This window comes from Sceloporus occidentalis, unplaced genomic scaffold, assembly GCF_023333645.1.
Source record: "Sceloporus occidentalis isolate IW3139 unplaced genomic scaffold, rSceOcc1.0.p SCAF_4, whole genome shotgun sequence".
NCBI lineage: Eukaryota > Metazoa > Chordata > Lepidosauria > Squamata > Phrynosomatidae > Sceloporus > Sceloporus occidentalis.
This window is the reverse complement of record NW_028316984.1, coordinates 141,215,453-141,235,263: the sequence shown is the minus strand read 5'-3', so window position 1 is coordinate 141,235,263 and position 19,811 is coordinate 141,215,453. Positions and strand designations below refer to the sequence as shown.

General features: G+C 40.5%; 1 protein-coding gene across 7 annotated transcripts in view; it reads right to left on the bottom strand.

Annotated features, from left to right (window-relative positions):
- SIPA1L1 (signal induced proliferation associated 1 like 1) overlaps nucleotides 1-19,811 on the bottom strand; it is a 238,188-nt gene that overhangs the window by 105,084 nt on the left and 113,293 nt on the right. For 4 of the 7 annotated variants that reach the window (XM_089521800.1, XM_089521799.1, XM_089521806.1 and 1 more), the window contains one exon: nucleotides 8,469-8,537. The exons of the other annotated variants lie outside the window; for them this stretch is intronic. The gene's annotated coding sequence lies outside the window, so the exon portion shown is untranslated. The remainder of the gene's footprint in view (nucleotides 1-8,468; nucleotides 8,538-19,811) is intronic. 7 annotated transcript variants of the gene reach the window in all.

Sequence of the window (19,811 nt, the reverse complement as noted above, 5' to 3'; positions counted from 1 at the left end):
TTCTGTGTCATGTCTTTTTAGATTGTAAGCCCGAGGGCAGGGATCCGTCTAACTAAAAAGATTGCATGTACAGCGCTGTGTAAATTTACAGCACTTCATAAATAAAGGTTAATAATAATAATAATAATAATTAGAATGCTCTGCCTTACTCATTAATTATGGTCAGTAAAGAAAAATATTCACATATGTCCAAGTCAGCATTTTTGCTTTCTCAGATATATATGTAATGTGTAATTACATAAACAATTTTATTTAGATTCAAAAGCCTCACAAGCTTATTACCATGTGTAGGCGTATGCTTGTTCCTCTCCAGCAAGCTGCTTCAATTACATTCCCCACTATTTTTTTTACTGCAGTTTCTTATATAAACCTACTTGGGTAAGAGTGCTCTAAAATTGTTTAACTCTCTCTATGGAAGAAATGTATCTTCTATGCTCACTTTGCCATATATGGCTTAGTTTGTCATTTATAATCTTAAAAAATAAACCCAAACCTTACATGGGTTGGAAAAGACAAAGACATGAGGCTATTGTAAACAAACTGAGGGAACTCAGACCTGTATAACTTTTGAATCAATTAACTGGGAAAATTAATCAATTCATGTTACTCTAATAATATGAAAATCTTAGCCACACAGCAGAGCTGATGAATATACTTTGAATGCTTGCATAGGAACCCATCATTATGATCCTTCACATTCAAGGCACTCATTATAGAATGAGAATAATTTTATTGCTATAATAATTTTTAATAATTTTTAAGTCAAGGTAAAAACATGGACCTCACTACAGATGGACTGATTCAATGAAGGATGGCACATCCCTTAATCTGGAAGACCTGAGCAGGGCAGTTGATGACCAATAATCTTGGAGGAATCTCATTCATATGGCTGCCATACATTGAAGTTTACTTGATGGCAAATATCAACAATAAGGATGGTAGGGTTTCTTTCTTCATTAGTAGGTATGAATGCAAATACAAGAATATTACATTCAATTATCTTCAGATCATCTGTTTGGAAAAAAACACTGTGAGGTTCAATGTGAGGCTAGATCAACCATTGTATCTCTGAGCTGAAAGTCTAGCTCTCTTAATTAATCAAGGACAAGACTTTCTCATGTGAGACACTAAAAGCACTGAAAAAGAAACTTAACCAGTAGTTTAAGATTGGTTTTGTCAGCTCTTTTCAGTGTAATGGGATTCTCTAACACGTGGCACACTGGAAAAAAAAAATCCAATCACACTAAGGAAATGGAAATTAACACTGATTGATGGAATGATGGAATTGAAGGCATGCCTTAATGCTTTTAGTGACATACAAGGTAAATATAAAACTGCAGAGATATACAAAATCTATTTGATTCATTCATAAACTCCATGCTGCTCCAAAATGTGGAGGTTTGCTCTTCATTTCAGAGTTTTAAATAATATTTTGTGATAATTTATGATTTCCTGACAAATCATGTTTATGCAAAAAAAATCCCAACTAAAGGTAAACAAAGGAAGTATGAGACATGGAGCTGATCTCCCTCAAATTTGGGTTCAAGTTACAGATGCCTTTATAATTACTGTAATGTGGAAATGAGAGATCACATTAAGTACACAGACATCTGCAAGTAAAAAATGAAAACTGTGTGGGTTTTGCAAAGCACAAAGTAAGGCAGCTGGTCAATCAAATGGTATCTGTTAAATTTTAGCCACCTGCTATTGCACAACATTTGAATATTCTATGGAAATAAGAATGCCCTACTGCAGGTGGCCAAGCTTTACAAATGCACCATGATATCACAACTGAGAACAAGGACAAAAGTTGCAGATCTTTCCTCTCAAGCATTGTAAGAATTAGAGTCCACAAACACACTTCACATGCACAAATATAGACAGTGTACTGAAGAACAAGCACCCCAAATCAAAAACTATTTATTTTTATTCATTAAAATATTTAAACAAACACAAAAGGTCTAAGTTTTCTCTTGTCAAGTCGTGTCCAATTGTAGGGGCCGGTACTCATCTCTGTTATTAAGCTGAAGGAGCCAGTGTTGTCAAAGATGACTGTATGTCATATGTCTAGCATGACTGCTTGTAATGCTGTTACCTTCCCACTCAAGTGGTACTTATTTATCTACTTGCATTTTTACATGCTGTTGAACTGTTAGCTTGGCAGACGTTTGGACTAGTGATAAGAGCTCACTCTGTCACATAGCACTTGGGTCTCGAACTGCTGACCTCTCAACCTTGCAATTAGTCAGCATCTTAACCGCTGAGCCACCACATCCCCTTAAAATATTAATATTTATATCCCACCTTGTATCTGGAGATCTCAGGGCAACTACATTGCCAATTTGGGTATCATATGGTGCTACTATTCCATATTGGAAAAAAGTCTGGATATAAATTAAACCACTGAATATTGAGACCCAACAGTTCCCTGTGACCCATCTCAGCAGATGATCCCTTTTAATAAAATACTAAGCCTACTCTTACTTATTACAGTCATTATTTCTCCCAGTGATTAAGAAGCTGTCTTGTATGCATGGATATTGCTTTGGGAAGATTATCTAGATAAGGATGTGCATTCTCAGCAGTAATAGGTTAATATATTGGATGAGGTAGTGAGACCAGAGGACAAGGCATGATATTAAGGATGCTCACTTTTATAGCAGAAGCAGAGAAATCCCTGAGCTGGTCTAACTGGAATGATCACTCCTCAGCTCTAAGTCTGCTTGGTTGATCATCTTTATCATTCAATGGCAGAATTAACAAGTGAGAAGAATGGAGTCTGCCATATTGTCTGGTAGCTGAGATAGGCCTTCTTTACTCATCTTTAAGATACAGAAGATCGAGGGACCAATTTAACACACTCCCTCTGCAGACTGCACATACACACCACTAGTATATGCTACTGACATTCTGATTGAAAAAATTCACATTGCTTTAGGCTAAAACAAGGTTCAAGGAGGTGAACGTGTCTTGCTTAAAAAGAGAATAAAACTTTCTGAAGGGTTCAAGGAATGAAGCAGCCAAAAAAACCCCGAATAAGCTAACAAATTTTTCAGCTGTGCCACGGTGCCTACAAAAATAGGTGGAGGATCAATGTAGCCCATACCCATGTACTTCCCATTACTGTGTTTTAAGGGAAATAGTAAAAAAAGGTACAGAATAATAAACACAAGTATATTTCAACCTAAAATTATAAAAACCTGTGCTGTGGTTTGATACATTCTCTGCACACTACCTCACACTTGACAACACAGTTTCTGGGAGTCAGAACCTATTTGTCTCTAAATAAGCTTTTTCCATTTTACATCAGATATGAGTGGGTCTCCCACTGGAACAGTAAGCAGGGTTCAACTGCATTTACTTTTCACCTTGTCTGGCCCCTGCCCTAGGTAGGCTAGGGCATAAATTTGTTATTATACTAATAGTTGGCTTCATAAAGGAAGCATTCGCTTTAAGTATTTCTAGAGAACTTAAAGTATGAAAAGAAGGCCCAAGGAAATTCCTTTCCCTTTAATGTCATGTCTAAAGGTTTCTGATACACCCTGGAAAGTAAAACCTCTGAATTTACTCATACTATGTGAGAAAGTAGTTATCATGTAAGTAACAGCAGGGACATTTTGTTGATAATGAGGTCAATCGTTCCCTCACCGTAAAGCTGACCTGATGTGGAGAGTTCAGGGAACAAGCGCTCTGACAAAGGAAAAGCTTGTTCAGAAGCCTTAAGGACAGCAGAGAAGCATAAAAGCCTCTCTTTGGAGTATATGATCTATGCCATGGGATCTTTAGATTGTATGCTGACAACAATAGGAAGTGCTGTGGAATTTAATGGAAACAGAAACTGCATTTGCTTAAAAGGAGACTTGCTTCTTAGCTGGAGGAAAGAGTAGAACTTCTGTGGGGGCTTAGGGACACTGAAGGACTGCTTGTCCTTAAGGTATGATTCAGAAGTGATATGAACTGGAAGCAATAATTCAAATTAGGAAGTAGCTGGCATGTAGTTGACTGCAAACTAAAGAAAAATGTGTCAAGCAAGGGAAAGTTACGTCAAAAGAGTTGAAGTCAAAAGATTTAAGCCAGCAGGTTCATTCTACTGAACCCTGTGATTCCAATTCTGAGAGAGGACAATCAGATTCAGAGATTTCATTATCTTTCTGGAGAATGGGAGACGTGAACAAGCTATTCTAAATGATTCCACTCTTGCTGAGAGTCAAACTAATTGGCTTTCAAATTTCACCCCTTTCACAAGCCAACTTTACAGCACAATCTAATGGCAACGCTCCCAGATGCAGCTCAACAATAACATAGCAGAGTACGGAAGCAAATGTCCAGATACACAGTGCAGTGACCATTTTCCACACTTAAGAATAACTCACAGTTGATTCCATAGATTCATAGAGTTGGAAGAGACCACAAGGGCCATCCTGTCCATCCCTCTGCCATGCAGGAACACACCATCAAAGCACCCCTGACAAATGGGCATCCAGCCTCCAAGTCCTTGGAGGTTCTTTATCTTGGATTGCAATATAACTCTCCTCTCTGACTTCCATAAACTTTTCCGTCTGTTCTATATCAACAATCCACATCCAAACATCCATCCAATTAACCGACATGTGACCTCTCTCCTGATCCACTTGTATACTGTGTTGGTTATGAGTCATCATCTGGTGCCACATACCATGATGCAACCTTTGCAGTTACAGTGTGCTCGTGTCATACGTGGCTGTCATCATACGCTGGAAGCTCCGCTGGAATAAGTGGTGCCACACTCTGGAAAGAGTAATGGGGCACACACCTGTGGTGCACATGCGCCATTGTGCTGCTGTGAGCACAAACCCTATTGACTTTAATGGGGCTCGAGTATATGCAGAATTTCCCTTACGCGGGGGATCTGGAACAGATCCCCTGCGTAAGGGAAGGGACCAATGCCGTTTGCATCATGCCATGTGCTCTGACTCAACATTTTATGGCAGCCTCACAGGATATGATGCCACCTGTCAATCAAAATATTTTCACAATAATTGAAAGGAATATTTTTCCAACAAAACTAACCATAACAAGATCGCACAGCTAGTAATTATCCATGGGTCATTGTAAGTACTGTACTTTAGCTTTGATCAAAAACTCTTCTCTCAGCAGAATGGCAAAAGGTGAGTGAAAGCTGAGTCTGTTCCGGAAGCACTTTAAAGAAACACTAACCCCCTCTGTTCTCTTCACTGTGCACCACCTGTGATCTTTTTGAATGCCTGGGCAGGAATATGGCAGTGGCAGCTTCCTCTAAAAGGAGAACCAAGAGGAATCAGGCACTGAAGGATTTGAATAACACATCTGTGTATGTCTATTGGCTTTTCTGGGTTAAAATCAGGCATCCTTTTTGACATGTGTATGTTTTCTTAGACCCACCTGTGACTGGTTACCTCCCTCATACATGGAAAAGCTACCATTTACTCCAGCTCCCTCCTCACCCATCCAACCTTTAAGATGAGCACAAACAGTTATCCTTGCCAGACTTTTGTATGCTCTTTGGCATCATTTTTCTTTGCTTCGTTCTTTATGTCCTTTGTTATATGTTCCTAGGTTTTACTCTCGACTTATCCACAGGTCATATCAAAATCTATAATTTTAGCCCCCAAACCTGCTCTCAACTTATACATGATGTTGACTTATAATCAACTAAATACGGTATATCCCCCCCCCCCCCCACACACACACACACACTTTTATTACTTTTGAAAGTAATAGCAGTCACTAGTGGGACGAAAGATCCAGACTACAGCTGTGATATATATAAATTTAATCCTTGGACATTGGCATCTGAAGATCTTGCTATGCTTATAGGGAATTTCTTCTTCCATTGCAGAAGCGGGAGAGAATTTGAATCAGGACTGTGGAGGTGGAAATGTGTTAAACTGCAACCCCCCCAACACATAATGAACACAAGCTAGAACTTTTATACACAGATGGACAGATACAGTCTCCCTTTTCCTTCTTTTTTTCTCAAATATTTGCCCTCTAACCATAGCCCTACATATTCTGATGAGGCAAAGGATGGGAAAACTTGGATAAAGTTATGTTATTGCATATCTTAAAAAAAAATCTTACAAAACCAAGATAAAATCCTGTACCAGAATCACAGTACTGAATAGGTGATGCCCTTAACTTCAGCAATTTTGCAATGTTACCAAAATGATGCTGGCAGACTGCTAACTAGACTGCTAATTGGTTGCAGGGAACCTAAGCCCGAAACAGACTGGCACTTTGTGCTGGCCTGGGCCCGAAAGTTGGGCTAGATAGGGCTGAGCGGTTACACGCACCCAGCCCTACTTTTGCCACCTGTGCACCATCTTGGCGCATGCCCGTCCATATGGGGCACACCATGATTATGCATGGGCGTTTGAGCACCCAAACAGCGCTGGCCGGAAGTGGCGATATCATGCCATGCAAGCATGCCTATCATGCCCCCTTCAATGAAGCTTCCTAGAACAGCTTCTTTTTAGGGAGCAGGTCGGTGCCGCAGCGTGAGACTGCTGCAGCACCGACCAGGAGCAAACTTAACCACCCTCTTGAAACAGCCCATTAACCACCCTTTTGAAACAGCTCCATTGGCTACCAGTTTATTTCTGAGTGCAATTCAATTCATGTTGGTTATGACCTTTTAAGACTTATACAGCTTGGGTCCAGACAATCTGAAAAAACATTTCTCTCAATATTAGCCCATCTGAGTTTTAAAATCTTAGAGGGAGGGCTTTCTCTTGGTCTCATTACCATCACAGATCCTACAGGTGAGGACACAGGAGAGAGCCTTTCCGGTGGCTCCTGTGGGAAATGAGGGTAGCTATTCTTTGCAATGGCAGGTGAAGACCATTCTGTTTGCTTAGGACTCTGAGCATGAACAGCCTGTTACAAAAGGTCCTTTAACTGGGGAGAATTGTCTTTGTACTTTATCATCATTATTCTGTTTTGATGGCATTTTACACACTGTTTTAAATTAATGTTTTCAGTAAGATTTTTAAAACACTGTATTATCCATTTTTAAACTCCAATTCTGTGCTGCCTTGGGTCCCATATTGGGTGAAATGACTTGTGGAAACTAATGTTATGGATAAGAGTGACTTGGGGATAGGTTAGAGCCAGTGTGGTATAGTGGTTTAAGTACTGGGCTATGACTCTGGAGATCAGGGTTTGATTACCTGCTCAAGCATAAAAACCCAATGAGTGACCTTGGGCAAGTCACATGCTTTCAGCCTCAGAGGATGGCAATGGCAAAACCCCTCTGAAGAAATTTGCCAAGAAAATCCTATGATAGGGACACCTTAGGGTTGCCATAAGTCAAAAATGACTTAGGGGCTCACAACAACAACAAAAACATGCTAGGTTATGTCTATCATAAATTGGGTACTGCTCAAGATTATAATGTGTGCCTTCAAATTGTTTCTGACTTATCTAATCTATCCTGGGTTTTCTTGGGCTGAGAGTGTGTCATTTGTCCAAAGTCACCTGGTCAGGTTCCATGACTAGTGGGGAATCAAACCCTGATCTCCAAAATCGTAAGCCAATGTTCAAACCACTACACTATGCTGTCTGATATGGGAATGGGTTAAAAACATGCGAGGCTAAGAATGGCATATGGTTATAATGTATGTACCATAACGTTTAAAAATAACACAGTGACAGAGTGAAGCAAGAGCAGCAGAAGTGACATTGTTAAAAATTGGAAGACCAGTGGTGGCATCACAGCATGAAGACCCCTCATGACAGCCCCTCCGCTCTGTTTTTAACACTTTGGATTACTTTTTAAAGCTCACTCAAGTCCCTTCTAAGAATCAACTGTCCCACATTTACCTGCAGATTAATTTTAATATGAAATAAAATCACCCTGAAAATAAATTATTTGAGAATCTCAGGTTTCCCTCAAGAATAAGATTCAGGATCTGAAGATAGAAAAAAGAACTTCTCCAAAATAAGGGAGGGCAGGAAATATACACAAAACACCTTTCCTCAGGGTGTTCCATTCTGCTGTCTTTGCAATAAAAAGCAGCACTTATTGGATGGTAAGGCAATTCATCCCAACACCTGCTGCGGCAGTTGGCTTAATAGCAATCCTTTGCTAGATTTGACAATTACACCCACATTCCCCTGGGAGGGATTAATTGTTTGCTAAAAATAAAAAGGAGTTTTGCATCTCAAGTGAACTGTCTAAGCAATGTGCTATTTGACAGAAGGTGAAATTAATCAACCTTCTAGCTGATGAGCCTAGATTTTATTTCAAATGCCCAGAATTAAATCAAACTGAGCTAAAATGTATAAATAAGTATAGTGCTAGAGACATTTTCTATAGTACATTAGCACAACACATAATAAAAGTAGTGAAAGACCATGAATTAAGCTAAAAGATTACACACACATGTGGGGGGCCGGGGGGGGGGCACACAAACCTTCAAAGGTAAGATGAGAAAGAAAGGAACACCTACTAAAGTTCTGTGGCATCTTGGCAAATCGATGAACTTGTGCTTCAATACTCCCATGCTGAAATGGATAACCTAAATGAAAAATGTACATATATCACACTATTACAAAATGTTTAAGAGAAAATCAATCACAAGGGTGGGGGAAGAGTGTCAAATTAAAAAGCAAGAGAGGAAAAGTAAAGTCTATATATCAGAATATCTAAGCTCGTTTGAACAAGTTTAAGTCCCAACACAAAGTAAAATTATTTCACTGTAAACAAGTATACTATTATTGAACTTCTCAATATATATATGATACCCAGAATACACTTTGGAATGCCAGGAAGGACACGAGAAAGGGGTGCTTCTGACAGCAGATGCTTAGCCATTGAAGAACAATAGTACATAGCTCTCTATGTGTCCTTGTGGGGAGAATTAATAGAAACCTTCTAATGCAATTTGGATTAGGAGGGTTGCATGCTGCCTGCATAAATATTGCTGCCAATAAAGTCATGGCTACATAAAGGCTGTCCGACAGTGGAACAAACTCCCTCGGAGTGTAGTGGAGTCTCCTTCCTTGGAGGTCTTTAAGCAGAGGCTGGATGGTCATCTGTCGGGGATGCTTTGATTTGGATTTCCTGCATGGCAGGGGGTTGGACTGGATTGTCCTTGTGGTCTCTTCCAACTCTATGATTCTATGATTCTATGACTCCACTAGGCATCTGGAGCTCCTCCAGAGCAATTCTATGGTCAATGGCGTGTTACAAACGTACACAATGCTAGGGTTAGGAAGCGGTGTCGCTTCCACACACCCTTAACCCTAGCACGCGCAGAGCGTGTACAAAATGGTGGCGCCCGTTCCACATGGGGGCTGCCATAGCTACATCACAACCACGTCGCCTCCAAACGGGGCAGCACAGAAGTGATGCAGTGGGGCCACCCGAGGGCGCCCAGGGCACCCTTTCCGCAGCCCCGGAAGGAGCTCCGTTTCGGAGTTCCTTCCACCTTTGCATCGCTGGACGCGGCCTTTACATGGCTGTGCCAGCGATATAGAGCAGAAACAGGCCAAGTGGCCTCTTTCTCCTCCTCCCCGCCACTGCTGGGTGTCCTTGGGGCTTGAAGCCCCAAGGACACCCCTTTCCAGGCCGTGGGGAAGTGGCCTTTTGCCACTTCCCCGCAGCCTGGAAAGCGGCAGATCGGGGGGCCTCAGAGGCTGCCATTGTGGCAGCTGAGGCCCCGATCTGGCAGGTAAAGGACCAGTTACAGGCACGCCCCAAATGGGCGGTCTGTAACGCACCAATGTCGGGCAAATGTTGACCACAGAGTTGCACTGGAGAACCCAGGTGTTCTCTCAGGTAAAAACATAGTGTAGTTGTTATCTGCTGTTTCCCCACATTCACAGGGGTCCAGTGCCCCTAACCCCAGAAAATGTGGAGGGACAAGTGTGCTAACCGTGACTGAACCTGCTTCCAATATCAGACAGCATCTGGTGCCTTTAGGGTATTTAGCCTCAGGAAATACAAAATAATAAAACAATGAAACCATTAAATTTTGAATTAAATTGGAGAACAATGATAGACCAACACATTTTAACCTTTGCATGCTCAGAATAAAGCAATGGAAAAAGTAATGAAAAAAGCTTATTCACAAAGCAATGACAAAACAAAGAAGAAGCCTCCCCAGACAAGCATTCCAGTTTGGGTGTGATCTCTAAGAAGTCTCTTCTTTCATGTATCCTGGTAAACATACTTCTTTTGCCAGGACACAGTCAATTAATGGCAGCAGCTCCAATTGTTCTAGAATCCTGTCAGGTTGCTTTGTTTTTCTCTACAGTGCAAGTCATAAGTCAGAAGTGTTGGTGGAGAGGATTGCGATACAACTGAGGAAAGGGGTGTGCATGTATATATGTCTGTGTAGAGGGAAAGAAGCATTTGTTCTGTCCCTCACCCATATTTTAGTCTGCTCATAAATACTTGTGTAGACAGATACACACAAGCTCTCTGTGTCGGGCAGTGCTTGGGAAAGTGTGGGTTGCAGGCCATATGCAATCCTCCAGGGCCATTTTGTCTTTGTGGCTCCTACGGCCCAAAACATTTAAAATATGTTTTGTTCCCCATTCTGCCTTAGGAGGTATGAATCCAACAGAGTCACATTTTTTCAGCCTCCCCAAGAGTGGCTTTTTTTCTCCCAATAGGAAGCAACCTAGTAGCTGGCCTTACGGGGGGAACAGAAGAAAATCAATTTGGAGCGAGTGAGATGGGACTGTGGTCCATCATGGTCTCTTGGAGACCAATGTGGCTCTCTAAGCTTTGGTAGTTGAACACCTCTGCTCCAGGGTAAAAAGGTGACCTTTCCTCTCAATGCTCAACAGGGCACTGGCCTAACTCCATTCTTTGTTCTTTACACCATTCAAAATACGAAAATTCTCATTCGTCAAAACAAATGTATCACAATGTAAAGCATACAAATTCCTAAGTGGGAAAGTGAATTACTGGGCTGCTCTCCCAGAAGTTTTAGTCTGAGGTAAATCCTATGAGAATAATCAGAAGAGTTTAAGTTGATTGTGGAATATCACATAGGCTGTCACTGAGGGGGGGAAAAGCGGAAATGAAGAATGGCTTATAGTTTTATTTTCTGCTCCACAGACAGAAAAGCATACTTTGCATTATCCATAAAACGTAGCTTTAAAAAAAACACTTTTCATTTGGTCTTGACTCATCCAAAAAGGAATAATAAAGCTTCTGTATGAAGATATTTTCACACAGTCACTTTCATTGTTCAAGGCAGGACAAAACACACACACACACACACACACACACACACACACACACACACACTGCAACTAGGTTTTTCAAAGATCATTATGAATATGCTGAAAGGATGATCATTCATCAAGGGCAAAGCACATACAAAAGTTGAAGGCATCTTAGTTGAGGATAAAAACAATTATTTGGGATTAGGTCCCTTAGAAACCTATTAAGTGCATATACCTCAGGGTTAAAATTTATGGAAACGTAACCCAGAAGCAGCTTTAGCATCACATTAATTTCACTTGGCATTGAGAAATCTGTTGCTTTGTCTGGCATGTATAAAATGTCACTAAGACTATAATGGAAAATGCAGACTCAAGTAAAGCAGGTAGTAAGACAGAAACAGAGCTCAAGAAAGTTGTGTTCATTGAGTAATTAGTTACAACAGATCTAATTTATTGTTTTTGCTGATGCTATTAAAACCTTTCTGTCCACCTGGGTGCTGAAAGTAAGGCACAATAAAACATAAATAACATTCCTTAAAAACATATTAGAAAATATTTTAAAAACTAATTTTAAATGCCTTCATCACTGCAAAGAGAAACCAATTACAAATAACTTGTTTATAACTAATTAAAACTACACAATGAACAGACAATATGCTGAAACTGTGATTTTTTAAAATTGTAACCATTCATAGTATTTTATAGCCTAGTTCTCCTGACACCTTGAAGTATAACTCCAGGGTGGGCAATAGGAAATAATATTGTGACTTAAACCGTTTGTCTAACAATAGCAGTTTAAAATGTCATTAAAAACAAAGATTGCAATAATTAAATAAAGAATGGTGTGCATATTATCAAAAGAGAATATTCTACTGACTGAAGATCAAAGTATCAAAATCCACTACAAACAGACGGGCAGGATACAGACCTAATTCCTGTCGCAAGGAATTACAAAATGAATCAAAATCTGTTGGTATGTGATAATGGTTTTATTCATTTAATATATGAACTCAAAGCAGTATTAACCGAATTGGTTTCTTCAATGTCATATCATTTTGGAATACAATAACTTATTCAGGTTTTCATTTAGTCATTTAAAAAGGCTATATAGAAGAGGGAATCCAGACAATTAATTAATTACAGTGGTGCCTCGGGTTACGAAATTAATTCGTTCCGCTGTCAATTTCGTAACCCGAAAGGCTTTCGCAAGCCGAATTCCCATAGGCGCTAATGGGGAAAAGCCGCGATTTGGTGTGAAATCGCGCCGAAAAGCACCAAAAGTTTTTTCGTAACCCGAAAAAACTTTCGCAACCCGGAACAATGTTTTCCAATGGGATTTTTTCGTATCCCGAAAATTTCGTAACCTGGGTATTTCGTATCCCGAGGTACCACTGTACACATAATATACAGTATATTAGAGAGCCAGCGTGGTATAGTGGTTTGAGCACTGGTCTAAAACTCTGGACACTAGGGTTTGATTCCCCAATCATCTATGGAAACACTGGGTGATCTTGGGTGAGTTACACACTATCATCCCCAGAAAACCTCATGCCAGGCTCACCTTAGGGTCACTATAAGTCAGAAACAACTTGAAGGCACATAGCAACAACTACAATGATATATTTATTCCAAGAGATACAAGTAGGGACCTATTGATTTCTTCATGTTTCTGGAGTGAGGGCTTTTGCTTGTAAGCAAAATCTCATTTATTGTATCTACTTCATGGTTCAATAGATGTGGATCTAAATACAAATACAGGTAAAGGACTGACAATGTACTGATTTAAACTCAGATTAATATTTTAACATGATTAGCTCTTTCATTGGACACCCTTACATGTTTCCTCACCAAAAATTCTTCTGTTGTCTCCACATCCTCAACTTGTGAATTAGTAAACATATAACACACCAAAACTGAAATCCTGTTGGTGATCTAAGTGTGTAAGTGTGGCTATGTGCACATATATCTTTTTTTTTTTTTGACACAGCACAAGGCATACTTCTATTGCCCTTTGTATATAATTCAAACTGTTTTGCCCCTGCAACTGCCAAGTTCAGAGAATGACCATTTCTGCTGTTGCTGTTTACTAGCAGAGGAGGGGAGAAAGGTGGAAAGGAATTCCGACAATGTAGCTCCAAGGGAAAGAGACAGGAAGGTGCACTCCATCTGTATCATTTTTTGTCCCTGCTAGCCATGACACACTGGTTCTTCATTGTCTCACTTGTTTCTATACTCTCTCTCTCTTTTCTCTACTGGTAAACAGCAGCAGTGGTGGTGGCCCCTCTCAGTGGTGGGACGGGGTGGCTTGGGTTGGATGTGGTGCAAGGGCGTAGACCAGTGGTTCTCAACCTTCCTAATGCCACGACCCTTTAATACAGTTCCTCATGTTGTGGTGACCCCCAACCATAAAATTGCGGTGTCTCGGTTCCTAAGACCATCGGAAATATGTGTTTTCCGATGATCTTAGGTAATCCCTGTGAAAGGGTTGTTCAACCCCCACAGGTTGAGAACTGCTGGCCTAGACAATTGTTTAGACAAATACATATATAGGAGGTGGACATGGAACTGGATGATGCATATGTGATGTACCATATTGGTCTTAATCTCTTAACCACAGTTTAACAATAGGCCCTATATACAGACAGGCCAAAATAAAGCTGCTTCAGGTCACTTTGGAGGTATGATGTTTCAATGATGCATGCGTCCTAAGAGTCTGGAAGCTGCACCAAAGCTGCACTGCAGTCCTTAGGACTGGAGTGTGGCTTTGGTGCGGTTTCTGGACTCTTAGGACACATGTATCATTTAAACAGCATACTTGCAAAGTGACCTGAAGCAGCTTTATTTTGGCCTGTCTGTATCAGGCCAATAGTAACTATTTGTTGTTCTTTTATGTTCTACATTTTTTGAATAAGGGGATTCAAAGCAGCCTACACATTATAAATCCAGTACAGATTAAACACCATACAAAATATACATATTTAAAACAACTGAACAATCAGGAGAGTTAAAAATCATTTAAAATTCATTAGAAGATAGTATTATCTTCTAATATTAATTAGAAGACAGTATTGAGATAGCTGAAGCAAGTCACAGGATCATAGTTTGGATAATTCAAGACAGGGTGCAAAACTGCAGAGGGGGGTTGGAATTCAGCAGCTAGCACAACTGGGATGGTCATGTACTGAATACCTCCCCGAACTCTGCTGCCCAATTTGACTATGAGGTCAATCCTATCCCAATTCTGCCGCTAAACTATGGAGCTGCAATGGCAACTGAAAATAATGTTTCCCACTTCTCATCAGTGGAAAAACCAGGCTTTCTGCACCAAAACAAAGAACACAGGGAATGCACAACTTGTTTAGAGCAGTGGTTCCCAAACTTTGGTCCTCCAGTTTTTTCTGACTTCAGCTCCCAAGATTCCTGACTGTTTGCCAAAGTGGCTGGGGCTTCTGGGAGTTGAGGTCCAAAACATCTGGAGACCAAAGTTTGGGAATCACTGTTTCAGAGGATAATCATGTCTCCTGGAGGCTTCCTAGAATGCATATTTAACGCAAGATGTTCATATACTTATTTGCCCACATTATTTCTAAAAAAAATTCTGCAAATCTATGCACAGCAGAGCTACTTGAAGTGGTGGTTCTTAACAGTGGCCAAAGTGTGAGGCAACATCTGTATCAAATTTACAATGGAAAAGGAAACTGTTATATCTAATGAGCACAAATTTGGTACTGGCCCCTGGCACAGACTGGGGGGCAGGGGGAAGCCAATTCCCCACATCATACAGCTTGAGAAGCACTGATGTACAGTATCGTATAACTGCAATACCTGATCCTGGTTTTCTCATTTCTTCTTATACACTGAAAAAAGTTTTGTGTTTTTATTTCTTTGTTTTAGTAATGTTGATAGTTTCTTGTGTTCCTATCTTTCTTTTGTTAGATGCTCATGAACTGGCAAAACCAAAGATGTTTCTTATACTTCAAGTGTTCCTTTCAGAAAGGTATAGTCCCATTTCTAAGAAAGATAAAATGAAAACAAAAAATAGAATTTTGGAATATTTCAGATTTCAGAAGGGCGGATAAAGGAGACTCAATGTGTACTGGCACTTCTCATACAGTATCAAGTCTACTGTGGTCATACTGTATTTAGTATTTAGGAAAATACTATGGTCGGTTAGTACTTCAGCGACCATTTTACATTCTGCTCTCCTTAATTCATTTGTTAATTCATCTGATCATCAAGCATACTTTAAATGAATGTTTATACAGTATGATCCACCCATATCTGTCAGGGATATGTTGCTGGACGTACTGTGGAAACACAAAACTGTGGATAACAGCAAATCTTCTTGAAATGAATGACTTCCAGTAGAAGGATACCTAGGATTGTACTGGAAGACCTAGAAATGCCTAGAAAGAACACCTCCCCAGGAATCGCTACATCCTCCAGCACAACTCTATGGTCAACTTCTAGCAGAAGCAAGCAATAAAGTTGTGCTGGAGGACATAGAAAATGCTTAGGAAGAACATTTTTTTCATATTTTTTCAGACAACGGTAAGTGAACCAGCATTTACCAGTCCTGTTCATACAGAGTTTACATTGTGTATCACTACCGCCTTCTCAGTCTAAACATCTGCTCAAGTAAGGATTTTCTCACAGAAGTTTCTGAAGGTACCACAATATTATTCCCCTAATTAGGATTTTAACTTAAAGATGTGCCAAACGTCATATGTGTATGTGTGTGTGTGTATTTAATATCCCTCCTTTTTCACAACACTGGCTATTGAATATCTTCTTTGGAAATGCAACTCTGACATCAATACTTTGAAAGATTAAATATTGTTATGGTAACTGTGCCTTCCCCTGGAAACCAGAAGGTGTTTGAAGTAAATGAAGTAAATGTAAGAGACTTCCAGAGAAGAATAGTTGCTGTAATTTTAGTAGGAAAGGTTCCCCAGTTTCCTTACAACTTTGATAATACATACATAAGAATCTATTTAGTAATTCAATTAATACAGAATTTCAATAGATAAACATTACACTATTGTTATGTACAGAGATCTTGTAGCACCTTTGAGACTAACTAAAGAGAGAAGTTGGCAGCATGACCTTTTGTAGACTTAAGTCTTCTTCCTCAGATGCATTACACTTCTGCTGTTAGTTTTAGAAACACTGAATTTCAAAACAAGACTGACATTTTGTTCATGACATACACATGTGTAAGTTGCATTGCACATGTAGAATGAATTCATCTGCCATAGTACAACAAAGGCATTCTGCTGAAAGTGGCAGAAGCAGAGCTGCACATACAATGTTTTGTATTGTGTTTATGCCCTGTGGCTGTGCATTGTGCACTTCACAACAGCAATTATTCATTGACATGTGCTGCGCAATTGATATGTGCCTTTCTGCATGTTGGTTCCTTAGTGCTGGTGCAGTGCATCTCCATGTGCAGAAATGTATGCTATCCGGAGGGGATACAGTGGATTGGAACAACATGCTAGGGGAAAATGTTGAGCCAAGCTTATCTGTTCTTCCCGTTTTTCTGTATTTTGCTGTTCATACATGGTCAGTACAGACTGTTGAGGCGGCTGCTATTTACCTTGCCTGTTGTAGGCAGGCACATATAGCAACAGCTAGAGAGGACAATGCTGCTCTTTCCCAGCTCAAGTTTTCTTGCACAGTTTACTGCAGATAGATAGATAGATAGATAGATAGATAGATAGTTTTATCACTCTCAGACACTTTGTTAATTGCAGCATGTCTGTAATTCTATTCTCAAAATAATGTCAGATGCAGAGTGATTTCACTCCAAATGCATTAGTATAAGATACTACCTATGAAAGATATTGTATATGATTATGTTTTGTGTCAATTTAGTTTTCCAGCTCAATAAACAATTAGAGCAGATTGGGATAAACTCGCTTTGAGCTGATAAACTCATTCTATCCTGTTGAAACTTCTGGGTATCCTAATAGATTACTGTGAGCCCTGAAATGTTATTCTGAATTCAAATGAGTTAGCAATTCAGGTCAAAACCAGGGATTAGATTTATGTTGGGCTAATCAATCCAGACTGAACATTATTTCATTAACAATTCTAGAGCTCCAAGATAAGGTAGAAGGACAACTGGACATTTGAATGGACTGAAACCCAGTTTAAAGCAGACAGTCCACAACACTTACATTCTATTGCTAGACTTACTATGTGCTATTTTTGCTGGGCAAGAATGCTTTTTCAAACTGAGTTGCTTATCTAATAGCTAAATCAAGAATGTAATGCTTAATGAACTGTGGACATCCACTTGGCAACTTTACAAGTCTTTGAAACTGAAATACACTCAAGATTTGTGAGCAGCACAGGTAACAGAACTAAAACAATTCCATTTATTTAAGTAACCTACCATTACTGCAGGAGACAATCCAGGAAATCAAAGGACCTTTTCTTTTTCAAAAAATGTGTGCACTCTAATACAATCCAACTTTACTCTTATCCCTACAGCCTCTCTCACACTGCCTAATCTGCCTCCAGTCCTCCAGAGGAGATGTTGGTAGGGAGGTGGGGTGAAGAGAGAGAACATAGTCTGTTGAAGTAAGCTATTCCCTCAGTTGTTTTAATGGGATGCCATTTTTGAGCAGTCTCTAGTGAAACACATATACTGTATTATGAGCAAAGGAGAAGGGTCACATGTAGGGTTGCCATGTCCGGGGGGGCGGGACATTCCCGCTTTTGGACCGTTCTGCATGGTCCCAGTCCGTTTTTGGGTCTGTCCTGGCACCCCCCCGGGTTTTGTTAGGGCGCTGCCACCGCAGCGCATTTAGCCGCTCTTACTTGCGCCGCCACCGCCACCGGCACCAATGTGGCTGTTCCATCCCTGCGGCCCCTCTTGCAGCCCCTCTTGCGGCTGCCGCCACCGCCGCAGCAAGCCCACAAGCCCAAAGACTTCTGCGCGGGCGCGCGCAGGGCTTGGTGGGAGCCTGGAGCTCCTCTGGTTGGCTGGCTGGCTGGCTGGGCTGGCCAATAGGGGAACAGCCCGCCCCCTGCTTCAGGAGTCTGTGACTCCTGGCAGGGGGCAGGGCTGTTCCAGCTCTCTGCCCCCATTGGCCAGCCATCTTAAAGAGGAGGAGCTCTCCTCTGTTTACTCCCTGCAGGCCGGCGGTCAGAGGGCAGCGGCGAGGAAGTGGGGGAAGGGGACGTCAAGCGGAGGCAAGCGGCGAGCAACCGGGGGCAGGGGACGTCAAGTGGAGGCAAGCGGCGAGGAAGCAGGGGCAGGGGACGTCAAGCGGAGGCAAGCGGCGAGCAACCGGGGGCAGGGGACGTCAAGCGGAGGCAAGCGGCGAGGAAGCGGGGGCATGGGGGGCAAGCGGAGAGGAAGCGGGGGCAATGGGTGGCAAGCGGGGGAGTCAGTTTGCAAATGCCCAAATGTGCTTTGTGTGTGTTTTGGAATAGGGGAGGGGGGGTTGGCCAGAAAAGGAAGAACATTTCTGTCATCTGTCTAGGAATAATGCCAAAATGTCCTCCATTTTGATCATGCCTAAGAAACATGCATTTATAGTAACATTTTTTAAAAATCAACAATTTTTTCGCATGTCTTCCATTTTAAAAGTGAGTCCTACATTTTAAAATGCTGTCCTACATTTGTCCCGTTTTGGAGGTCCGGACTTATGGCAACCCTAGTCACATGACTAAAAGAATTCTGCCAGTGGGTCCATGAAGATAAAGTATGATGTGAACTGGCAACTAATTTTAGACAAGTAAATTCTGATACCAATCTAGTTTTTAAAAAATGATTAATTGAAAATCAGTTGCTAATAATTTATGCAGCATAGAATTTACTAGCAAGTCTTTCCCAGAGTTCAGAAATGTGACCTTTTTAATTTATGAAACCGTTCATCTAATATTGGCTAGGCAGTATAGACCAAAAGTAATCTTTTCAAAGCCCAATCTTTATCATTTAAAAAATGTTTTGACACCTCAATAGAGCAGAGGTTCCTTTTTCCTGGAGTGGTCGTGGAGCACCTGAGAAGTGCACATGGAACCCTAAGGGTTACTCAGAGTACAGGTTGGGAAACGCTGTAATAGACAAAATGCTAAAAAGAATATAGTTGTGTAAATTACGTTCGTATTATCCAAATATAACATGATATATTAGACTGCCTTTAGTTTCCTATCATATTGTATATATCACCACAATCAATAAGGGAAAATAAAAAAGCCTAAGGTAATTAGTAAATTTTTAGCAAGCTTACGGTTATTACTTTATGCTAAATATACTTGTCCAGCAGGCCTTTTTTAATGCTACTTACTATACTGTAAAAGTGCAAAAAGGGGATGTAGCATTATGCTGTTGGGTATGGCTTTGGATTGATTTATAATCGTTTTAATAAGTAATTATTCCCTTCATAAATAAGACAATCAAATGACAATATGGGGATAACACTGGTCTGCCTCAGAGGAGTGAGTAAGGATTACTGATATATTACATGTGAATCACTCTGTATATTTGAAACACGCGGTATATATGCTATATACAGTTATGTTTCATTTTGCAGAAATAAAACTGTTGTCAGATAGAAAAAACATTATACAAAAATACCATGAAGGTGACTTTGTAC